Here is a 23,685-nt window from a genome sequence, read left to right as displayed (position 1 = left end):
TGTTCTTGCTACCAGGAATGTGTCATGATCTCTGCTTCCAAAAGGTCAGGGTTTTCCCAACTCCCTTGGAAGCAGATCCATAACCCGGGTTCCGAGTGCCAACCAGTCCCAATTGGGACCTTTTGGACCCAGTCCTGGCGCCAGTGGCACCAGGCTCATAAATATGCCCAGTCCCAGCGCTGGAAGCGCCGGGCTCATAATGCTTGGGTGGACTTACCTGCAGCAGACCATGCTGCTTACTTGCCTGCCAGTTGAGCCTCTGATCCTCTTCTGTTTGGAACTACTTTTCCTGTTGGGTGGGGCTGGAGCCACTCCCTAGATTCAGAACACTGGAACTCTTCTGGAAGGCAGGAACTCTTTTCTTACCAGGAACTCTTTTCTTACCTAGGCGTGGCTGTGGAAGGAGACACCTAAGCACTACAGGAGGCTATTTAAACCACACCCGGTGGATGAATCTTGCTTTGCGTTATTCTGCAACCTCTGCAGCAGAACGCTCATCGTGTCTTCTGCATCCGGTCCTGGGCCTAAGGAAAAAGGCTTACCATCCTGAATCCAGTCTTCAGCAACACCTATAAAGACAAGAAAGAACAGGTTAGCATTCCGGCATCTGAAAGGCAAAGGAAGGCAAAGGCTTACCTACTCTTCGTGCGCTCCGGAGGTCTTCACACTGCATTCCGGCATCTGAAAGACAAAAGCTTACCATCTCTTCGCACGCTCCGGAGGCCTTCGGCGCTGCATCCCGCATCTGAAAGACAAAACAAGGTGCGTTTAAAGACATTGGGGAACTTTAATACTCATGTGCCATTACTCCTTTCCACATCTAATCCAGTGGGTATTTCGGCACCCTGCAGCCGCTCCGAACTCGTACCTGCAAAATAAAAAGACAGTTAGAGCGCATCGTGAAGCAGGCAACAAGCGCTTACTTACGTGCTTCCAGGCGCTTCTATTTATCACACGGGCTCCATCTTCAACTCACTTCAGCCCGTCATCCGCCATCGCCGGAACCCTGCAAAACAAGAGACATCATTACTAAAGACTTTAAAGACATTTGAATGACTCGAAACTTACAGTTCGTGCAGTAAACGACGGACAGCAGTCCTCTGAAGTCAAGAGGCCTGCGCTACCTATCCAGTGAAGAAACTGGTTACAGCACCCTGCCCCGAGGCAGATGGAGAGCTCGGCATTCACTTACCTAAGACATCTTACTCTACACGTCAGGCATAGAGTGCACAGAGGTCCAGCCCAAAGAGCCAACCGGGTGCTACACATCACCTTTGAAGATACGGTAGTCGCCCAGTCAAGACCGGCGCCTCTGCGAGAATCAGGTGAGCGTTACAGAACGCAAAGCCTACCGCAAAACTCTCGCCCAGGCGCTATGGAAACCTCGGATACTGACCCCCTAGCCCGGTTACTTGGGGAACTAAGGGCAGAAGTGCATGCAGCTCGTCAGGAAACGAATGCTCTAAGAAGGGAACTAATTATTTCCAAGGAGAGAACAGACAATCTTGCTAGACAAGTGCTACAGTCACAAGCCGGACAGACCCCGTTACCCGCATCAGGGGCAAATCTTCCTTCAACAGCCTCTATGAATCCAGTGCAGATCAACCTACCTGGGAATGTACCTCTGGCTCCGCCCGAACGATTTTCTGGTGACCTAAAGAGGTTTGCAGTATTTATCAATCAGTGCCGGTTGCACTTCTTATGCCGGCCAGCAGCCTTTCCAACTGATCAAGCTAAAGTAGCTTTTGTACTTTCGTACCTTAGTGGCAATGCGGCAGACTGGTCGATCCCTCTAGTTAATCAAGATGATCCGGTTCTCCATGATTTTCAAGCCTTTCAGCTTAGTATGGAAAAACTGTTCGCAAGACATTCACAGGGGCAGGCCTTGGACAATGAGCTTCTTTCGTTGCGACAGGGTAATCAAGACCTTTTGGCTTATATTGCATCTTTCAATAGACTAATAGTGGAAACTCAATGGCCTGAGGACAAAAGGATTACGCTGTTTTATAGAGGTCTACGTGGAGAGCTCAAAGACGTTTTAGCCCAAGTAGTGAATCCCCCACAAGACTGTTCGGATTATATAGACTTGGTCGTTCAAATAGATCACAGGCTGCAGAACAGGAAGGCCGATCGTTCCAAGTTTGATGCTCGAGTACTTTCCAAACCGTCAACTCCTTCCAAAGGAGTAGACTCCGGGGAACCCATGCAAATAGGGGGTCTGAAAGGTCCTCTAACACAAAGGGAGCGGGAAAGGAGGAAACAGTTGCAATTATGCCTATATTGCGGAAACTCAGGGCACTTTCTTCGAGACTGTCCGGTGAAACCTGCCAAGAAGGCAGTAGGAGCTGCAGTTACCAAAGTTACAAACTCTGAGCAGGGAAACGACCTCGCCCGACAAGAATAGAGGTCCTCTTGCCGAGCGTGAAAACCAGTTCCGTGACCTCGCATTTCGTGATACCTATGGTCCTCATTAGCCCTGATAATCCGGATCGATTACATGCAATTGAAGCTTACGTCGACAGCGGTGCCATCGGCAATTATGTGGATCATGAAATGGTTTTGAGGATGAATCTAACTCTTTGTCCCAAGGCTGTAAAGGACGTCATTACTACGGTGGATGGTACGGAGATAGCCTCCGGGCCAGTAACGCATACCACTCAAGAGGTGACGCTAGTAAGTCAAGATGGACACCATGAGAAGATCGTGTTCGATGTGATCAAGGCCCCTCAGTTTCAGATTATTCTAGGAATACCTTGGTTAGAGAAACACAATCCTCTGATCGATTGGCGAGCAAGAACGGTCCAGTTTCCAGAATGTGTCTCAACTTGTCACCCTCCACCTGGTGTTGCACTGGCCGCAATTTCTTCAGAGACTTCCCAGTTACCTCCCGAATACCTAGAATACCAAGATGTTTTCCGGAAGGATCAGGCTAACTCTCTACCTCCTCATAGGTCTTATGACTGCCAGATAGACCTGATACCTGGATCTACTCCTCCTTGTAGTAGAATTTATGCCCTCACCGAGCCTGAGAACCTTCACCTTCGACAATACCTGGATCAATACCTGGCAAACGGGTTTATTCATCCTTCCAAGTCCCCTGCTTCTTCAGCTTTGTTCCTCGTTCCAAAAAAGGAAGGAGACCTTAGAACTTGTATCGATTATCGCTCCCTGAACCAGATCACCGTTAAGAATAGATATCCGTTACCTTTGATCCCTGAACTCCTGGACCAAGTCAGAAAAGCATGCATATATACAAAGCTGGATCTTAGAGGAGCTTACCACTTGGTACGAGTAAAAGAGGGCGATGAATGGAAGACGGCCTTCCGCACCAAGTACGGGCTATTTGAATATCAGGTCATGCCCTTCGGACTTTGCAATGCCCCGGCCGCCTTTCAATATTTTATGAACGATGTCCTCAGAGAGCTCATAGATGTATGTGTTGTTGTTTACATTCACGACATCCTCGTTTATTCTTCATCGGAATCTGAACATCGGAAACACGTGAAAATGGTCCTCGAAAGATTGCGTCAACACAAACTTTTCGCTAAGTTGGAAAAATGTGTTTTCAACGTGACTGAAGTTGAATTCTTGGGATTCATATTATCACCTGGCGGAGTGCGTATGGATTCAAAGAAGGTCGATGCAGTTCTCAAATGGCCATCACCATCCTCCGTAAAAGGTGTGCAAAGCATGTTAGGCTTCGCTAACTTTTATCGCAGGTTTATCCCCGAATTCTCTCGAATAGTCCAGCCCATCACTGCCTTGTTAAAGAAAAACAAACGTTTTGAATGGTCTACCGAGGCGGAACAAGCTTTCCAGGATTTGAAGACTAAATTTATCTCTGCACAAATCTTAAAACACCCTCGCCCCGAACTCCCCTACATCGTGGAAACTGATGCTTCAAGCCTTGCCATGGGGGCAGTTCTATCACAAAAGGACCCGGTAACCAATCAGTTGCATCCCGTGGCATTTTGGTCCCGCAAATTCTCGCCTCCTGAAATCAATTACACGATTACTGACAAGGAACTTCTGGCTATCAAGTCTGCCTTTAAGGCTTGGCGGCATTATCTGCTGGGGGCCCGACACACCGTTACTGTGATTACGGATCACCGAAACCTGCAATATTTGAAAACTGCAAAAGCCCAATCCTCTAGACAACTCCGTTGGGCATTATTCTTTGCCGAGTTTGACTTCATAATTACCTATCGACCTGGTACAAAGAACGGTAAAGCTGATGCCCTTTCTCGGATGGGAGTGGAAGAACACTTGATCAACCCTAAACCTGTACCAATCATTCCCGAACATAGAATTCTGGGTGTAATCGCCACCGAATCCATAGAGGAAGTTAAGGATAAAGCCAGGCAACTTGTAACTCCAGCAGACATACAGAATTGGCATCTGCAGGGAAAGGACTTTGCAGTAAAGGACAACTTATTGTATTTCCAAGAACGATTATACCTACCCAGCACAGATTTACAGAAAAAGGTAATCTCTTGTTATCACGACTCTTTAATGGAAGGTCATCCCGGTATTGCCAAGACCTCAGAAAAGATCAAGCGCTACTTCTGGTGGCCGTCTTGGAAGAAAGATATCAGAGACTTTATAATGTCCTGTGGAGTATGCGCCCAAAACAAGAGTCAAAAGGAAAGACCAGCCGGCCTCTTACGCCCTATTGACATCCCACCTCGCCCTTGGCATACGCTTTCTATGGACTTCGTCACCGATCTACCTCCATGCTCCGGATACAATACGATTCTAGTAATCGTGGACTTATTCTCCAAGATGGCGCATTTCATTCCGCTCAAAGGCTTGCCAACAGCAGCAACTCTGGCCCGAGAATTTCTCGAAAACATCGTCCGACTGCACGGTTTTCCTTTGGTTCTAATTTCGGATCGAGGTAGTCAATTTATTTCTCATTTTTGGCGAAGTTGCTGTCGGTCGGCTCAAATTGATGTGAGACTATCGACCAGTCACCACCCTCAGACCGACGGACAAACCGAGAGGACCAATCAAACTCTGGAACAGTATTTACGCTGCATGCTGCAACAAACTGAAAAAACTTGGAAAGATATCCTTTGGATAGCCGAATATGCCTACAATAACTCTGTCCATTCGGGAACTGGGAAAACCCCGTTTTTTCTTTTGTACGGCAGTCACCCCCGAACCTCGGAGTTGGATCCCCTCCAAGATCTTGAAACACCAGCAGTAGACTACCTGCATTCTACAATCACCCAAGCCTTTAAGGAAGCTGTTTCTCACCTTCAAAGGGCTAAAGAACAATACAAGAAAGGAGCAGATCAACATCGGAAGGAAGCCCCTCACTATCAAGTAGGGGATCAAGTCTGGTTATCCACCAAATATCTATCTCTAAAAGGGCCACGCACATTCAACCCAAGATAGCTTGGTCCCTATTCCATCACTACCATAGTAAACCCAGTAGCGGTCAAGTTGGACTTGCCCCCGCACATGAAGATACATCCGGTCTTCCACGTCTCTCTATTAAAACCCGTGCAACCTCAAACCCGACTAACCAAATCTCCAAAACCTATCCTAGTTGATGGAGAACTCGAGTTTGAAGTCAAAAGCATTCTAGACTCCAAGATCTCCAAATCTAAACTATTCTACCTAATTGACTGGAAAGGCTACGGCCCCCAAGAGAGATCCTGGGAACCTGCTGAATATGTCCACGCTCCTCGCCTAATCAAAAGATTTCATCGAACATTTCCTGACAAGCCAAAACCCCCGGAGAAGCCCGGTTTGGGAGGGGCCTTGAGGGGGGGTACTGTCATGATCTCTGCTTCCAAAAGGTCAGGGTTTTCCCAACTCCCTTGGAAGCAGATCCATAACCCGGGTTCCGAGTGCCAACCAGTCCCAATTGGGACCTTTTGGACCCAGTCCTGGCGCCAGTGGCACCAGGCTCATAAATATGCCCAGTCCCAGCGCTGGAAGCGCCGGGCTCATAATGCTTGGGTGGACTTACCTGCAGCAGACCATGCTGCTTACTTGCCTGCCAGTTGAGCCTCTGATCCTCTTCTGTTTGGAACTACTTTTCCTGTTGGGTGGGGCTGGAGCCACTCCCTAGATTCAGAACACTGGAACTCTTCTGGAAGGCAGGAACTCTTTTCTTACCAGGAACTCTTTTCTTACCTAGGCGTGGCTGTGGAAGGAGACACCTAAGCACTACAGGAGGCTATTTAAACCACACCCGGTGGATGAATCTTGCTTTGCGTTATTCTGCAACCTCTGCAGCAGAACGCTCATCGTGTCTTCTGCATCCGGTCCTGGGCCTAAGGAAAAAGGCTTACCATCCTGAATCCAGTCTTCAGCAACACCTATAAAGACAAGAAAGAACAGGTTAGCATTCCGGCATCTGAAAGGCAAAGGAAGGCAAAGGCTTACCTACTCTTCGTGCGCTCCGGAGGTCTTCACACTGCATTCCGGCATCTGAAAGACAAAAGCTTACCATCTCTTCGCACGCTCCGGAGGCCTTCGGCGCTGCATCCCGCATCTGAAAGACAAAACAAGGTGCGTTTAAAGACATTGGGGAACTTTAATACTCATGTGCCATTACTCCTTTCCACATCTAATCCAGTGGGTATTTCGGCACCCTGCAGCCGCTCCGAACTCGTACCTGCAAAATAAAAAGACAGTTAGAGCGCATCGTGAAGCAGGCAACAAGCGCTTACTTACGTGCTTCCAGGCGCTTCTATTTATCACACGGGCTCCATCTTCAACTCACTTCAGCCCGTCATCCGCCATCGCCGGAACCCTGCAAAACAAGAGACATCATTACTAAAGACTTTAAAGACATTTGAATGACTCGAAACTTACAGTTCGTGCAGTAAACGACGGACAGCAGTCCTCTGAAGTCAAGAGGCCTGCGCTACCTATCCAGTGAAGAAACTGGTTACAGCACCCTGCCCCGAGGCAGATGGAGAGCTCGGCATTCACTTACCTAAGACATCTTACTCTACACGTCAGGCATAGAGTGCACAGAGGTCCAGCCCAAAGAGCCAACCGGGTGCTACACATCACCTTTGAAGATACGGTAGTCGCCCAGTCAAGACCGGCGCCTCTGCGAGAATCAGGTGAGCGTTACAGAACGCAAAGCCTACCGCAAAACTCTCGCCCAGGCGCTATGGAAACCTCGGATACTGACCCCCTAGCCCGGTTACTTGGGGAACTAAGGGCAGAAGTGCATGCAGCTCGTCAGGAAACGAATGCTCTAAGAAGGGAACTAATTATTTCCAAGGAGAGAACAGACAATCTTGCTAGACAAGTGCTACAGTCACAAGCCGGACAGACCCCGTTACCCGCATCAGGGGCAAATCTTCCTTCAACAGCCTCTATGAATCCAGTGCAGATCAAACTACCTGGGAATGTACCTCTGGCTCCGCCCGAACGATTTTCTGGTGACCTAAAGAGGTTTGCAGTATTTATCAATCAGTGCCGGTTGCACTTCTTATGCCGGCCAGCAGCCTTTCCAACTGATCAAGCTAAAGTAGCTTTTGTACTTTCGTACCTTAGTGGCAATGCGGCAGACTGGTCGATCCCTCTAGTTAATCAAGATGATCCGGTTCTCCATGATTTTCAAGCCTTTCAGCTTAGTATGGAAAAACTGTTCGCAAGACATTCACAGGGGCAGGCCTTGGACAATGAGCTTCTTTCGTTGCGACAGGGTAATCAAGACCTTTTGGCTTATATTGCATCTTTCAATAGACTAATAGTGGAAACTCAATGGCCTGAGGACAAAAGGATTACGCTGTTTTATAGAGGTCTACGTGGAGAGCTCAAAGACGTTTTAGCCCAAGTAGTGAATCCCCCACAAGACTGTTCGGATTATATAGACTTGGTCGTTCAAATAGATCACAGGCTGCAGAACAGGAAGGCCGATCGTTCCAAGTTTGATGCTCGAGTACTTTCCAAACCGTCAACTTCTTCCAAAGGAGTAGACTCCGGGGAACCCATGCAAATAGGGGGTCTGAAAGGTCCTCTAACACAAAGGGAGCGGGAAAGGAGGAAACAGTTGCAATTATGCCTATATTGCGGAAACTCAGGGCACTTTCTTCGAGACTGTCCGGTGAAACCTGCCAAGAAGGCAGTAGGAGCTGCAGTTACCAAAGTTACAAACTCTGAGCAGGGAAACGACCTCGCCCGACAAGAATAGAGGTCCTCTTGCCGAGCGTGAAAACCAGTTCCGTGACCTCGCATTTCGTGATACCTATGGTCCTCATTAGCCCTGATAATCCGGATCGATTACATGCAATTGAAGCTTACGTCGACAGCGGTGCCATCGGCAATTATGTGGATCATGAAATGGTTTTGAGGATGAATCTAACTCTTTGTCCCAAGGCTGTAAAGGACGTCATTACTACGGTGGATGGTACGGAGATAGCCTCCGGGCCAGTAACGCATACCACTCAAGAGGTGACGCTAGTAAGTCAAGATGGACACCATGAGAAGATCGTGTTCGATGTGATCAAGGCCCCTCAGTTTCAGATTATTCTAGGAATACCTTGGTTAGAGAAACACAATCCTCTGATCGATTGGCGAGCAAGAACGGTCCAGTTTCCAGAATGTGTCTCAACTTGTCACCCTCCACCTGGTGTTGCACTGGCCGCAATTTCTTCAGAGACTTCCCAGTTACCTCCCGAATACCTAGAATACCAAGATGTTTTCCGGAAGGATCAGGCTAACTCTCTACCTCCTTATAGGTCTTATGACTGCCAGATAGACCTGATACCTGGATCTACTCCTCCTTGTAGTAGAATTTATGCCCTCACCGAGCCTGAGAACCTTCACCTTCAACAATACCTGGATCAATACCTGGCAAATGGGTTTATTCGTCCTTCCAAGTCCCCTGCTTCTTCAGCTTTGTTCTTCATTCCAAAAAAGGAAGGAGACCTTAGAACTTGTATCGATTATCGCTCCCTGAACCAGATCACCGTTAAGAATAGATATCCGTTACCTTTGATCCCTGAACTCCTGGACCAAGTCAGAAAAGCATGCATATATACAAAGCTGGATCTTAGAGGAGCTTACCACTTGGTACGAGTAAAAGAGGGCGATGAATGGAAGACGGCCTTCCGCACCAAGTACGGGCTATTTGAATATCAGGTCATGCCCTTCGGACTTTGCAATGCCCCGGCCGCCTTTCAATATTTTATGAACGATGTCCTCAGAGAGCTCATAGATGTATGTGTTGTTGTTTACATTGACGACATCCTCGTTTATTCTTCATCGGAATCTGAACATCGGAAACACGTGAAAATGGTCCTCGAAAGATTGCGTCAACACAAACTTTTCGCTAAGTTGGAAAAATGTGTTTTCAACGTGACTGAAGTTGAATTCTTGGGATTCATATTATCACCTGGCGGAGTGCGTATGGATTCAAAGAAGGTCGATGCAGTTCTCAAATGGCCATCACCATCCTCCGTAAAAGGTGTGGAAAGCATGTTAGGCTTCGCTAACTTTTATCGCAGGTTTATCCCCGAATTCTCTCGAATAGTCCAGCCCATCACTGCCTTGTTAAAGAAAAACAAACGTTTTGAATGGTCTACCGAGGCGGAACAAGCTTTCCAGGATTTGAAGACTAAATTTATCTCTGCACCAATCTTAAAACACCCTCGCCCCGAACTCCCCTACATCGTGGAAACTGATGCTTCAAGCCTTGCCATGGGGGCAGTTCTATCACAAAAGGACCCGGTAACCAATCAGTTGCATCCCGTGTCATTTTGGTCCCGCAAATTCTCGCCTCCTGAAATCAATTACACGATTACTGACAAGGAACTTCTGGCTATCAAGTCTGCCTTTAAGGCTTGGCGGCATTATCTGCTGGGGGCCCGACACACCGTTACTGTGATTACGGATCACCGAAACCTGCAATATTTGAAAACCGCAAAAGCCCAATCCTCTAGACAACTCCGTTGGGCATTATTCTTTGCCGAGTTTGACTTCATAATTACCTATCGACCTGGTACAAAGAACGGTAAAGCTGATGCCCTTTCTCGGATGGGAGTGGAAGAACACTTGATCAACCCTAAACCTGTACCAATCATTCCCGAACATAGAATTCTGGGTGTAATCGCCACCGAATCCATAGAGGAAGTTAAGGATAAAGCCAGGCAACTTGTAACTCCAGCAGACATACAGAATTGGCATCTGCAGGGAAAGGACTTTGCAGTAAAGGACAACTTATTGTATTTCCAAGAACGATTATACCTACCCAGCACAGATTTACAGAAAAAGGTAATCTCTTGTTATCACGACTCTTTAATGGAAGGTCATCCCGGTATTGCCAAGACCTCAGAAAAGATCAAGCGCTACTTCTGGTGGCCGTCTTGGAAGAAAGATATCAGAGACTTTATAATGTCCTGTGGAGTATGCGCCCAAAACAAGAGTCAAAAGGAAAGACCAGCCGGCCTCTTACGCCCTATTGACATCCCACCTCGCCCTTGGCATACGCTTTCTATGGACTTCGTCACCGATCTACCTCCATGCTCCGGATACAATACGATTCTAGTAATCGTGGACTTATTCTCCAAGATGGCGCATTTCATTCCGCTCAAAGGCTTGCCAACAGCAGCAACTCTGGCCCGAGAATTTCTCGAAAACATCGTCCGACTGCACGGTTTTCCTTCGGTTCTAATTTTGGATCGAGGTAGTCAATTTATTTCTCATTTTTGGCGAAGTTGCTGTCGGTCGGCTCAAATTGATGTGAGACTATCGACCAGTCACCACCCTCAGACCGACGGACAAACCGAGAGGACCAATCAAACTCTGGAACAGTATTTACGCTGCATGCTGCAACAAACTGAAAAAACTTGGAAAGATATCCTTTGGATAGCCGAATATGCCTACAATAACTCTGTCCATTCGGGAACAGGGAAAACCCCGTTTTTTCTTTTGTACGGCAGTCACCCCCGAACCTCGGAGTTGGATCCCCTCCAAGATCTTGAAACACCAGCAGTAGACTACCTGCATTCTACAATCACCCAAGCCTTTAAGGAAGCTGTTTCTCACCTTCAAAGGGCTAAAGAACAATACAAGAAAGGAGCAGATCAACATCGGAAGGAAGCCCCTCACTATCAAGTAGGGGATCAAGTCTGGTTATCCACCAAATATCTATCTCTAAAAGGGCCACGCACATTCAACCCAAGATACCTTGGTCCCTATTCCATCACTACCATAGTAAACCCAGTAGCGGTCAAGTTGGACTTGCCCCCGCACATGAAGATACATCCGGTCTTCCACGTCTCTCTATTAAAACCCGTGCAACCTCAAACCCGACTAACCAAATCTCCAAAACCTATCCTAGTTGATGGAGAACTCGAGTTTGAAGTCAAAAGCATTCTAGACTCCAAGATCTCCAAATCTAAACTATTCTACCTAATTGACTGGAAAGGCTACGGCCCCCAAGAGAGATCCTGGGAACCTGCTGAATATGTCCACGCTCCTCGCCTAATCAAAAGATTTCATCGAACATTTCCTGACAAGCCAAAACCCCCGGAGAAGCCCGGTTTGGGAGGGGCCTTGAGGGGGGGTACTGTCATGATCTCTGCTTCCAAAAGGTCAGGGTTTTCCCAACTCCCTTGGAAGCAGATCCATAACCCGGGTTCCGAGTGCCAACCAGTCCCAATTGGGACCTTTTGGACCCAGTCCTGGCGCCAGTGGCACCAGGCTCATAAATATGCCCAGTCCCAGCGCTGGAAGCGCCGGGCTCATAATGCTTGGGTGGACTTACCTGCAGCAGACCATGCTGCTTACTTGCCTGCCAGTTGAGCCTCTGATCCTCTTCTGTTTGGAACTACTTTTCCTGTTGGGTGGGGCTGGAGCCACTCCCTAGATTCAGAACACTGGAACTCTTCTGGAAGGCAGGAACTCTTTTCTTACCAGGAACTCTTTTCTTACCTAGGCGTGGCTGTGGAAGGAGACACCTAAGAACTACAGGAGGCTATTTAAACCACACCCGGTGGATGAATCTTGCTTTGCGTTATTCTGCAACCTCTGCAGCAGAACGCTCATCGTGTCTTCTGCATCCGGTCCTGGGCCTAAGGAAAAAGGCTTACCATCCTGAATCCAGTCTTCAGCAACACCTATAAAGACAAGAAAGAACAGGTTAGCATTCCGGCATCTGAAAGGCAAAGGAAGGCAAAGGCTTACCATCTCTTCGCACGCTCCGGAGGCCTTCGGCGCTGCATCCCGCATCTGAAAGACAAAACAAGGTGCGTTTAAAGACATTGGGGAACTTTAATACTCATGTGCCATTACTCCTTTCCACATCTAATCCAGTGGGTATTTCGGCACCCTGCAGCCGCTCCGAACTCGTACCTGCAAAATAAAAAGACAGTTAGAGCGCATCGTGAAGCAGGCAACAAGCGCTTACTTACGTGCTTCCAGGCGCTTCTATTCATCACACGGGCTCCATCTTCAACTCACTTCAGCCCGTCATCCGCCATCGCCGGAACCCTGCAAAACAAGAGACATCATTACTAAAGACTTTAAAGACATTTGAATGACTCGAAACTTACAGTTCGTGCAGTAAACGACGGACAGCAGTCCTCTGAAGTCAAGAGGCCTGCGCTACCTATCCAGTGAAGAAACTGGTTACAGCACCCTGCCCCGAGGCAGATGGAGAGCTCGGCATTCACTTACCTAAGACATCTTACTCTACACGTTAGGCATAGAGTGCACAGAGGTCCAGCCCAAAGAGCCAACCGGGTGCTACACATCTCCTTTGAAGATACGGTAGTCGCCCAGTCAAGACCGGCGCCTCTGCGAGAATCAGGTGAGCGTTACAGAATGGTGTGCTGCCAATGATCTCTGCATTAATGCCAGTAAGACTGAGATCCCCCTGCTCTGTCTCTCTAGCCACCCACTCTGGGACCTCTTCCTGCTCCATCCTGTAAAGCTAATAACCTTGGTGTCATCTTTGACTCAACACTCTCCTTCTCTCCTCACATCTCTGACAACTCTAAGAGGTCAAACTATCAGCTGCACCTCCTCAGAGGTATTCTTCCTTTTCTCACTTTCCCCCAGAAGCTCACTATCTGCAGACCTCTAGTCCTCTCAAGGCAGGATAATTGCAACAGCCTCTTTATAAATCTTCCTGCATCTACTCTTCACCCTTTACAACTTATCCAGAGCAGGACTGCAAGATGTGTCCTTGGCCTCGAGCCCAGGGATCGTATCTCCCCAGCTCTGAAATCTCTACACTGGCTCCCAGTGGGTGCAAGGATCAACTTCAAGACCCTCTGCATCACCCACAAGGCTTTCTGGGGCCTGGGACAGCTCCACCTCCAACTTTCTTTTCCAAAGCATCTTCCTTCTTGAGCTCTCCACTCATCCACCTCCAGCTATCTGAGGGTCAAAAGCTTCTCCAAGCAGAGAGTTTGGGGAAGATCTATCTCCTCGGCTGGTGCCTCCCTCTGGAACAGCCTCCCTGCCTCTCTCAAACTTGAGCAAAACCACCTCCGTTTCTGGAAGCAACTCAAGAGCTTCCTTTTCGATTCTGCTTTCTGTATTCCTCTCCCCTACTGATGCACCTGACTGCTCTGCACACTGCTCACCTAGTCACCCTCTGAACTTGGGCCCAGGCTCCTGCCTGTTCAGTTGCCCTCCCATTGCCTCCCGGCTCACCAGCAATTAAGGGTATGTATCTGCAACCCTACAGTCCATTCTCTCTGCACTTATGAGCGACCCGCGGGCTGTACTTTTGAGTTAACTGCACTTCCCCCTTCCACTCCCCCTGGCACTTCTCCCCTTACCTCTTCCGCGCACTTGCACGATCTGAATGACATAAGGCCTAATAAGATCATTATTTTATCCTCCCTTTGTTTCCCCCTCCTTGTCTTGTCACACCTAGAAACACTTGTGTACAGGTGCGTTATAAATGCCACATCATATCATATCATACCAACTTGATTTTTTCACTTATTCTCAAGGAGTTATTACAGCAGAATGTATACTTTGAATGCAATTTTTAGGGGCCCTGAGTCAGTTGAGGTACCTGTTGCTAAAATCTGTGTAAAAGCGGCATCCCCTGTCATGTATTGATTGATACAATTAACAATCTTAAGAAATCAACTTGAGATGTTAGTTTTGAGAAAATACCTTCGTTGTAACTGAGAGGTTGGAAATGTAAGTAAGATGAACAGTGCATTAAAAAAGGCAGCAGGGGATACTGCTGGATAGTTGTAGGTAGCCTGCTTGAGCCAGTTTGCTACCTCAAGTATAGGTGTGAGTCGCCCTCCACATCTCTGGTCATTTGTGCTTTCGTGGTTGTGGGGCATAAACCAATGCAGCCACTCAGCATGCTAATGGCTCTGAAGTTGCTGCTGCATGTAGAGAGCTACGTCCCATCTGCCTGCACCCACCACGACCCTTGTTTGGTGGTTAGCACCACTGGCAAGGTCTCCTTTCTAGGGAGGTCCAGAGGAAGGCCTTGGATGGGCCTGGCCCCCCTGCTGGTCCGTGCCAGTGCAAAGGGGAGAAAAAGGCATCTAAATGTGTGCATCCAAAGTTAACCCATTTAGATGCCCTTGTGAATTGGATTACGACCCTGTCTCCTCAGCCAACTACCGCCCTATCTCTATCACTCCCTTCCTGGGCAAGCTCCTGGAGAAACTGGCCATCTCCCAGCTTAATCTCCATGCTGAATCTGTTGGCAGTCTTCATGACCATCAGTCTGGCTTCAGAGCCGCCAGAAGCACGGAAACTGCTCTCCTGAACATCCGTGAGGACCTGTTCTCGAACCTTATTTCTAACATTCCTTGTGTTCTCATTTTGCTTGATCTCTCTTCTGCCTTTGATACTGTCAACCATACCATCCTGCTCAACCATCTCCGTGATAACCTGGGAATCACTGGTCAGGCTCTGGCGTAGCTGACCTCTTTCCTCTCTAATCGACCCTCCCAGGTCCAACTGGGGTCTTTCCTTTCTGACATCTTTTTCTCTACCTGTGGTGTCCCCCAGGGTTCTAACCTCTCCCCCTGGCTTTTCAACCAGTATCTGGCACTTCTCGCCCACTGCATCGCCGCTCTCTGCCCCTACTTTCAGTGCTATGCGGATGATACATAGCTCATTTTCAGGCTACCCTCTGCCTCCTCTTCTCCTTCCCTCATCTCTGACTGTCATTCTGCTATCCAGGACTGGTGTGCCGCCAATGACCTCTGCCTTAATGCCAGTAAGACTGAGATCCTACTCATCGGCACACCCACTCCCTCCTTCCCTGCAGCTCTCTGGCCGGCCTCTCTTGGCCCTCTTCCTGCTCCTACCTGCAAGGCAAAAAACCTCGGGGTCATCTTCAATTCCACACTCTCCTTCTCTCCTCACATATCTGACGTCTCTAAGAAGTCACACTACCATCTACACCTCCTCAGAGGTATCCTTCCCTTCCTCTCCTTCCCCCAGAAGCTCACTGTCTCTAGAGCCCTGGTTCTCTCGAAGCTGGACTACTGTAACAGCCTCTATATAAATCTTCCTGCCTCTACTCTCCGCCCTTTGCAACTCATCCAGAACAGAACTGCAAGACTTGTCCCTGGCCTCAAGCCCATGGACCGTATCTCTCCAGGACTGAAATCACTGCACTGGCTCCCAGTGGCTGCGAGGATCAAGTTCAAAACCCTCTGCATTGTCCACAAGGCCTTCTGGGGCCTTGGGCCAAAATACCTTCAACTCCCTCTTCCTAAATATCTTCCTTCTTGAGCTCTTTGCTCATCCGCCTCCAACTCCCTCATGGTCAGCCGCTTTTCCAAACAGCGAGTTGGTGGCAGATCTCTCTCCGCTGCAGGGGCCTCCCTCTGGAACAGCCTTCCTGCCCCCCTGAAACTTGAGGAGAACCATCTCCGGTTCCGGAAGCACCTCAAAACCTTCCTCTTTGCCTCCGCTTTCTCTCCCTCTCTCCCCTGCTAAAGTTACTAAACTGCACTGAATCTGCAACTGGGCCACTCACCTTCTCGGTCCTTGGCCCAGCCACTCTCCCCTGCACTGCCTACCTGGCACCCCCTGCACTACGGGACTGTGTCTGTATCCCTACAGCCCCTCCTTCCCAGCACTTATCTGCACTTACTCGCACTGCCAGTAGCTGGCCCTTGTGACTTTCCTGTATGCTATTACCCTGTACTGCACTCTCCCCTCTCCCTTTCCCCTTGCACTTCTCCCTTTCCCCTCCTCCCTTGCACTTGCGCGATCTGAATGACACCTGGCCTAGTAGGATCGTTGTATGTCTCCCCTTGTTCCCCCCCCCTGCCTCGTCGCGCCTTGAAGCACTTGTGTTTAGGCGCGTTATAAATACCATATCATATCATATCAATTGCACCCAAAAACGTTTGGGAACATGGCCCTGTGTTTTCCAGCCGTGCACATTCCCAGTGTAAACATTCCATTATATTCCAAGTTTTTCCACTAATGGTGCATTCGCAGTTTGAAAATCTCAGTTTCCAGCCCAATTATACTCTCAGTTAGCTTCATGCCAGCAATCCAAGTACTTACTCATGTGTTTCAATATCCACCTATACCCTGAGTTTACCATCAGTTTATTTGAGTGTAGACTCAGTTGCCTACTACACTGATCCAGTATGTAGTATTCCCTACTTATTTAATTTCCTTCCACTTCCCCTTCACTGTTAAACAATTATTGTATTATCTCGTTTTTCATAATGCAGTAATATTTCATATCTGCATAATTCCATTGTTCTCCCAATTAGACAATCCCAGCATGACCCCATTTTGAAAATATCAATATATTCCTAGTTACTGTTTTTAAACCCACTTGCAGATCTCCAGATTAACAAACCCCAGTATGTTTCCTTATTCACAATCCCTGTGTAAATTTGCACAATTCAAGTGCATATTTCCAGAATGCACAACCTCATTATACTCACCATCATAGAACACTGAAAAATCTGAAATACACAAAGCCCCAAACCGTGCAGCTTAAACTGAAAAGACAGTCCATAACACTACACCCATATAACACAGTTGTGTGCCATGTAATGTGCGGGTTGTAGCTCATTGCACTAGCTTTCCACCTAGGTCGTATTATGATAAACTGAGCAAGCAAAACATGCAGTTTGCGCACAGGCAATGGTATTAGAGCTAACAAAAAAATGCATATGTGGCCTGATTGCAGAAGCTTTGCACAAGATTTGCCCAAGTGCAAAAATAAATGCTGCCACTTTAGAAATCCTTTGTGCCCTTGCAGGTGCACTTTGTCATTGTATTCGCACTTAAACAAAAGCTGCCATAGTGCAAAAAACATTGTGCCCCATTACAAGTCTGGCAGTGCGGGTACCTGGACCGCCAAATGATAGGTTTTGTTGTATTTACCGCTGGTGGAATAACTGTGCGGTAAATCCACCAAATTTTGGAGGAAAAATGGCAGATTCATCCCCAGCTTCTGCCTGGAGATAAATCCTTCACTTTGCCCCCACAAATCAGCAGATTTACCACATGGTGATTCCACTAGTGGTAAATACGACAAAAATCCTGATGGAGTCCTATGGACTCCAAGAACGGAGGATTACCACCACTTTTAATCACCTGGTAACTCCACGGGACAAAGTGGTGGTAGCAGTAATTGAGTTTCTAGTGTGAAATTTCTGCCGGTATAATGCCAAACTCATTATGAGGCCCATATACTTTCAATGCCTTTTTGCACCGGGGTAAACTTTGCCCTTGCTCTATCACCATGCAGAATTGCACTTGCACCAGTAAAAAGTGTTTGGAATCTGGCCCCTGCCTCTCTTTGTAATAGTGCTAATGTGCAAGCACAATTTTATCTTAAGACCAATACCAATTGGGCGCCCAGTGATGGGCACAAAGCAAGATCAGTCATCACAATGTACTAAAAACTGGCTTAAAGGTAATGAAAAGGAGAAGGGCTTTATTTGAGTGGAGTACCTGGGCTACACTTTAGGAATGAAGATGGCGTCTTTTAGTGCAAACGTAATAACGTATAAATATGCAATTTGCTCTGCGTGCTCTGCTGTGCAGATAACATCCACATAAATAATGGATCCCGAATACTTTGGAGAAGATTGCGGGAATTAAAGGGTCATTATCTAAAACAAACAGGCCCCATCATCGTATAATGGGGACGAGGAGACTCGATTCTCTCATGAAAGATCTCCTGACTGCGCGGGCTACCCTCGGCAATTCCTGGTGCTGAAGATGAGCGCACCCCCCGTCTTCACAGAAATGAAAGCATGTCCATGAATACCTGCAGATGGAGTGGAAACCGGTAGCCGAGGGAGGGTGACTCTGAAAATCACTCACTGCTTCATTGAATCCATTGGAAGCGACAGAGCAGGTTTGCTGTCTCTGCTAACAGTTGCAGGAAAGGCACGTTGGAAAGCTGTGCTGTCACACCAGGGTCTTGAGAGGTATTCTCTTATGTTTAGGTCTGTCTAGCAAGCAATTGTGGCATGTGCAGTGTATATGTGGATGTTTCTGTCATTCTGATGGTCTGGGAAGTCTGCAGTGCCTCAATTTGCCCCATTGCAGCCGGTTGTTGCTGTTTCATTAGCCACCTGTAGCATGCATGTGTGATTGGTGCAGGAAGATATATCAACGTCTAGGCTATTTTTTTTATGATATGCAAATTGCATGCAGGGGACCTCCAACATTTGCATTGTTATTCTGCAGGATCCCTCGCATGCACTTTGCAACATTCACAAATCAGAGGGTAATAAGAAAGAGTTAAGTGAGGCAAGCTCACTTTTACTTGTTACCTTGTGGAAAACGAAATGTTGCCCACAAATAATGCTAGGCAGGCAACATTGTTTCAATGGGTCCGATGGCAACAGCCTGGTCTCGTGCAGGTGCCAAGTCTAGGTGGATTCTTAGGAATCCTTTTTATGTTATGGCTGCTTGATGATCTCGTGCAGGCATACCTCGAAACACACTGATAAGAAGAGAGGTGAGCACGCTCGATGCCCCTCCTCTGCCTTATAAGCCGTGGTCGAAGTGAGATGGAACGGTCGGGAGCAGTGTTCCATTACTGTTATTTTTCACTGTTAACAGCTTCACTACTCTCTGCACCCATTTTCACCATTCTGGAGCTGTTCTTCGAGAAGTTAAAGTAAAATGTGTACAGATGTGTACAGATGCAGTGTGATCCACCACTGCACATGTTTGGTATAGGGGAAGGACATGGAAACACATATAAATAAAATGGAAGTGGATTTACTGATACTGCTACCAATTTTGCAGTAACTCTGCCACCATTACCTGCTTGACCACACTAAGGGCCTCATCACGAGTCTGGCGGTAACCCTTAAATGCGGCGGTAGCGCTATTGCCGCCGCATTTAATGGTCTGCCAGATCATGGCCTTGGCGGATTTCCCCCCAGCTCTGAGCTGGGGGGAAATCTGCTGCAATGTTGCCGATTTTCGGCGCTATTACCGCTGCCGGGAAATCCGCCAGCGGTAATGGCGCACATTTTCCCCATTGGGCCCAATGGGGAATGAGGAATTCCCGAATGGGCCCAATGGGGAATAGGCACTAACCGTTCCGCCAAACCCCTGATCCAGCGCTAATAGCAGTAGGGCTAATAGCGTCGGCGGTAATAGCGCCGGCGTTACCGCCCAACTCGTGATGAGGCCCTAAGACTGTAATGAGAGGTTGACCCTATGAGGAGGCTGTGACAATAGTGAAACATGTGCAATGCATGCTTCTAACGTACAACCTGTCACTAACATTTGCAAACATAAAAAAGGCATGGTGAGCCAAAACCCAATCAGTCCAGTGTGCATTTTTAAGAATGTGCACTGCAAAACACCACACCATAAGTAAACAGACATCCTGGAAATATGTGTTTGCTCACAGCTATATCATAGTGCCATAACAGGAGTGCTCCACGGTTGCTAACTGGCATACTTTATGTTTGCTGGAAGTGCTGGTATAAAACCATCATTTGGGTACATTACAGGTGCTCTGTTGAAATCCGGTGCTCGATTTTAAGTGGCACATCGCCGACGTGCTATTCTCTGTCACAGTTGTTTTTATGGGCTCACTGATGTGCAGAGGCACAAATCACATTCTGTAGAATTGACTAACACCAGATGCACTTGTCTTCGTATACACATTTTGCCTGTAAATATCTTAAGATAATGCTTCTTATGGTGAGAAACTTAGCCACACAATGCTCCCACTGGCAGGACTGTAGACTTGCCACTCGTTGCTCCTTTGTAAGGGTACGTAACACTGTTGCCCCAGGGATGGCCACTCCACAGAAGGCTTGCCTTTGAACAGGAATCAAAGGGCCTACCAATTCACAAAGGGCAAGGCCTCACACCATGGTGCTGCATTTCTAAGTCCTTTGATTCTATTGAGAAGGGAAGTGGGCAGGGTAATTGTAGCCAGGGAGAGATATGTACAGTTCAGGGAACATTCTGTCATCTTGTTTCTGTTTACCTCTTTTTCTCTTCCTGTCCTTTCCACTTCCTGTACCGCAAAGCACTTTGGGTGTGATGTCAGAGGGGCAAAGTCCACTCATTTTAAGAGCAGGTACTGCTCCCTTAAAGCAGGCTAGCTTTAGTGCAATCACCTGGTGGTGTTTGCCTTTGATATGATATGATATGATATGGTATTTGTAACGCGCCTATACACAAGTGTTTCAAGGCGCGACGAGGCAGGGAGGGAGGGAAACAAGGGGAAGACAGACAAACGATCCTACTAGGCCAGGTGTCATTCAGATCGCGCAAGTGCAGAGGTAGGGGGAAAAGGAGAAAGTGCAGGGGGAGGAGGTGGGGGGGAAAGTGCAGTACACGGTAAGTAGCGTAATAAAATAATAAATAATAAATAATAAATAAAAGGGCCAGCTGGTGGCAAGTGCGAGGTAAGTGTAGAGCAAGTGCTAGGAAGGGGGCTGTAGGGATACAGTGACAGTCCCACAGTGCAGGGGGAGCCAGGGAGGCAGTGCAAGTGGAGAGTGGCTGGGCCCTGGACCGAGGTCGCTGAGAGTGGCCAAGATGCAGGTTTAGTGCAGAATTTCAGTGGGGAGTTAAGCAGGTTTAGCAGGGGAGAGGGAGAGAAAAGGCAGAAGCGAAGAGGAAGGTTTTGAGGTGCTTCCGGAACCGGAGATGGTTCTCCTCAAGTTTCAGGGAGGCAGGAAGGCTGTTCCAGAGGGAGGCCCCTGCTCCGGAGAGAGATCTACCCCCAGCTCGTTGCTTCGAGAAGCGGCTGACCATGAGGGAGTTGGAGACGGATGAGCGAAGGGCTCGTGAAGGAAGATATTTAGGAAGAGAGAGTTGAAGGTATTTAGGCCCCAGGCCCCAGAAGGCCTTGTGGACAATGCAGAGGGTTTTGAACTTAATCCTCACAGCCACTGGGAGCCAGTGAAGAGATTTCAGTCCTGGAGAGATACGGTCCCTGGGCTTGAGGCCAAGGACAAGTCTCGCAGTTCTGTTCTGGATAAGTTGCAGAGGGCGGAGAGTGGAGGCAGGCAGATTAAGATAGAGGCTGTTACAGTAGTCCAGCCTTGAGAGAACCAGGGCTCGGGAGACAGTGAGCTTCTGGGGGAAGGAGAGGAAGGGAAGAATACCTCTGAGGAGGTGCAGCTGGTAGTATGACTTCTTAGAGACGTCAGATATATGAGGAGAGAAGGAGAGTGTGGAGTCGAAGATGACCCCGAGGTTTTTAGCCTTGCAGGTAGGGGCAGGAAGGGGGCCAAGGGAGGCCGGCCAGAGAGCTGCAGGGAAGGAGGGAGTGGGTGTGCCGATGAGTAGAATCTCAGTCTTACTGGCGTTAAGGCAGAGGTCATTGGCGGCACACCATTCCTGGATAGCAGACAGACAGTCGGAGATGAGGGAAGAAGAGGAGGAGGCCGAGGGTAGCCTGAAAATGAGCTGGGTATCGTCCGCATAGCACTGGAAGTGGGGGCAGAGAGCGGCGATGCGGTGGGCAAGGAGTGCCAGATACTGGTTGAAAAGCCAGGGAGAGAGGTTGGATCCCTGGGGGACACCATAGGTGGAGAAAAAGATGTCGGAGAGGAAGGAGCCCATTTGGACCTGGGAGGGTCGACCGGAAAGGAAAGAGGTCAGCCATGCCAGAGCATGACCAGTGATACCCAGGTTATCACGGAGACGGTTGAGCAGGATGGCATGGTTGACAGTGTCAAATTTAAAAGAAGGGGTCTCCCAACACTTCTTTGAATCATCTCTGGAATCCAACCGTGGAAGAAGATTTCGCTGGACCCTGCTGAGAGAGCAATCCTTTTGAAGTCCTCGAGTAGTGAGGTAACAACAGGTGCTCCAAGGCAGAGGTGAGCTCTGTAGCATAAACATCCTCAGGAACCATAGGGGATGAACTCTGCTGCTGAACCAAAATCTGCATCTCTGCCAGTCACCCTGTTGTCTAGGTCCTCACGGTGGTGCAGGATCCCTGAAGTCATGTTCCAGGCTCCCCTGTGTTTGGGAGCCCATGAAAAGGATTGGCCTTGGCACTAGAGAACTTGGAGTGGGACTCTCATACCCACTACGGAGAGTGATTTGAGTGCGTTCGGCAGCAAGTGAATCACCAGGACCCTTTGATGCTGCTTTTGGCATTCATTGTTCTTTGAATGGCCATTTTCCTGTTCAACTCTGTTTGCCGCTGCAATGTGCCAGCTGAAGCGCATTGTTGCCTCGGCTCGACTAAAGAACTACTGCTGCTTTAAATTGCTTGAAGCACCATTCGGGCCAACACTTTCTTCACTGCTTCTCCTGTAAGTTGATGTGACCTGACCCTGGTGTCATGATCACCACCCATAAAGACCTGAAAACCCCAACTGTGTTAGGGGTACATGTGGGTTGGACTGCATTAATGCATACTTGGCTGTGTAGCAAAGGCCACTATAAGATGTCCACCAGTAAGAGAGCAAACCTAACCAACCAAGATGGCCACCACTGGGGACACAACCTATCTGCTCCTGCTAATGCTCTTTTTAATGTATTTTCTGTCCAGCTAACATCGTGCTGGAAGCCGAGGGGGGCCTGGGACTCCTCTACTTGGATCATACCAGGCCTTTCCATCATGGCTGATGGCACAATGAGGAGTTCCGAGGCTTCCACTTGCCTTACATCGGGAAGCCCGGAAGCCGGCAGGAGAACGCCAGCCCCCTTCGAAGGGCTTCTTCAAAAGGCTGTGCCCCTCCTGTCTGGCCCTGTCCAGCCTGTGATGGCCGTATACTCCCTCTATCTACTCTATCTGGGTCTGGCAATAATCAGCTGCATCAAAGCTATTGTTCACCATTCCACCCCAATGCAGCCCAAGGTAAGAGTACTTCTTGCGCTTATCTCGTAGGCCGCTGTCACCCGCTCCATCCTGCACGAGACTCAGCGCACCTTTCTGCTAGAAGCTTTTCCTGGATGCACGTTGCACATGGCATTTGTTGCCCAAACTACTCCATCATGCCCTCTGTGTTCTGTTGAGAGCCCCTTATCACTGCAACCTCTGTCCCGTCCCATCTTTGCATGATGCCATGTGTCCCTCTGGCTAGATCCCTACACTTCTTTCTCTGTATTCCCTCGTCTGTACTTCACTGCACCGATGGTCCAACTGGTTGTTTGCCTAGGCTTGCTTTTTACATCATTCTATCCTAGGCGTGATTTCCACATGTGTTCTCTGCGCTCCCGGACATTTGGATTTCGGTGCTTTTTAACTTCTCTGCACCCTCCTTCCGCTCCTGCAAGTGTGCTCTTGGA

This window comes from Ambystoma mexicanum, chromosome 9 (assembly GCF_040938575.1).
Source record: "Ambystoma mexicanum isolate Mex_15411 chromosome 9, UKY_AmexF1_1, whole genome shotgun sequence".
Classification (NCBI taxonomy): domain Eukaryota; kingdom Metazoa; phylum Chordata; class Amphibia; order Caudata; family Ambystomatidae; genus Ambystoma; species Ambystoma mexicanum.
Note: the sequence above shows the minus strand (reverse complement) of the source record.